Here is a 1737-nt window from a genome sequence, read left to right as displayed (position 1 = left end):
TTTCCCCAGTTTACTCAAATGAATTTTGCGTTCTTTAATTGCATATTTTTATTTAAACGATAATAATTTTTAAAAGTATTTGTGTGTATTGTCTGAAACTGAGTCTCAGTCTTAACGTTCTATGAGGTTCAAATATTTTTTTTTACAATTTAGTCAGAAACTATAATTATGAATACCAAAGCATTAAAGTAATCCCTTTCCAAAATCATTTAGTCATCTTAAAAAGCACGATCCTCGTAATTTTTATACTGTATTCATTGAGTAAATATACATTTTGTACATGTACATGCTCTGTTAGACATTGCTGACTGCGACTTCGTAGTATAGTTATTTTGAAACAGATTAACATCAGCTTTCAGTTTTCATGTCCTTGGGGGATCATATTGGTGCGTAATTTTAACGTTACCATATGCTAACCCTACATATACACATTTTGCATGCGACTATTAGTAAATGTATACGTTTTGTTTGTCCTTTGACACAAGTGTCTTGTAAATTGTCATTCTCTGACAAAATGGCATATAATCTAGATGAGCACACATGGTTGAATTTTGGTTCTATCTCCACTTCCAAACTACTTGTAGCACTTTTATACCAGACTGCAGACTTATTCAGTGCCAACAATAGCTTTCAGACAGTAATCAAAAGTCTCATTCATTTGATACTAATTGGTACACCACTTATCACTATTAAAGGCATACATTGACACTCTCATGTTGAAGCTAAGGATTGATTTATAATATATATTGTAAACAAGTTTCCATAAAACTTCGCTCAGTACTCGTAGAAAAAAAAATCATGCTCGACACATGAAATCAAACATTTTGATTGGTTGATTTTGGAGTGTGAGTACAAAAAAATGACGCGAAAGTTTTATGACTTCAAGGAGGTATTCAAAACCAAACAAATCGACACTGTCGCTAATTGATCTGCATGACATATTCTTTTTTCCACGTCTACACAAATCTTATAACTTTTCAGTCTAAATACTTAATTCCGCTTTCATTTTATTACTCTGATACATGCAGTTAATTGCGTGTTTTTTTGTTTTGTTCTTGAAAGCATAGCATGGTTGAAACCCCATTAAAAAATTTGAAATTTGATTTTTCTCAAAAATTAGAATTAGAAATCTTCCATGGCAAAATTAACCCCCAATTTTCCCGGCATAATTGTTTAATTGCATCCGAAAATCTCAATGGCCTTACATTATCTGAACTAAGTATTCAAAGCTAAACTACATCTAAAGACAGATGATACGAACATTGGATTGCTGGAAAGCTTTGTCTTGTATCATCTTGAAAGAAATCAGGCTTGCAGACCTGGAACTCCGATATTCCGTTTAATTTCTAAATTTTACCATCTTCGCTTTATTTGATGAAAATCTTTTGGAAAGAGGAAGTTTTAAGTAGCGTTTTGTTGAAGTTTAAATAAATGTTTATAGAAAGATTTGTCTTTTATTTAAGGGTGTTCATTGAACTTCAGTTTTCTGGTATCATATGAGTTTTTGATACAAATTTCTTCAGATATTCAAATGTATATGTGTTACAAAATACATTTGAAAGGAAACATTCAGACTTCCCGCCCTTATCTGGTCTATGGAAAGCACTGAAGAGTCCTGAGTCAATAAAAAGTGTGAAAAAAAAATTAACAGAACTATAAACTCAAACATGTTTTGAATTTCTTTTTGTAGTCCGAAACCAAGTGATTACAAACGACATACGAATATGACGTAGATCT

The sequence above is a fragment of the Mytilus trossulus genome, chromosome 14 (assembly GCF_036588685.1).
Source record: "Mytilus trossulus isolate FHL-02 chromosome 14, PNRI_Mtr1.1.1.hap1, whole genome shotgun sequence".
NCBI lineage: Eukaryota > Metazoa > Mollusca > Bivalvia > Mytilida > Mytilidae > Mytilus > Mytilus trossulus.
Note: the sequence above shows the minus strand (reverse complement) of the source record.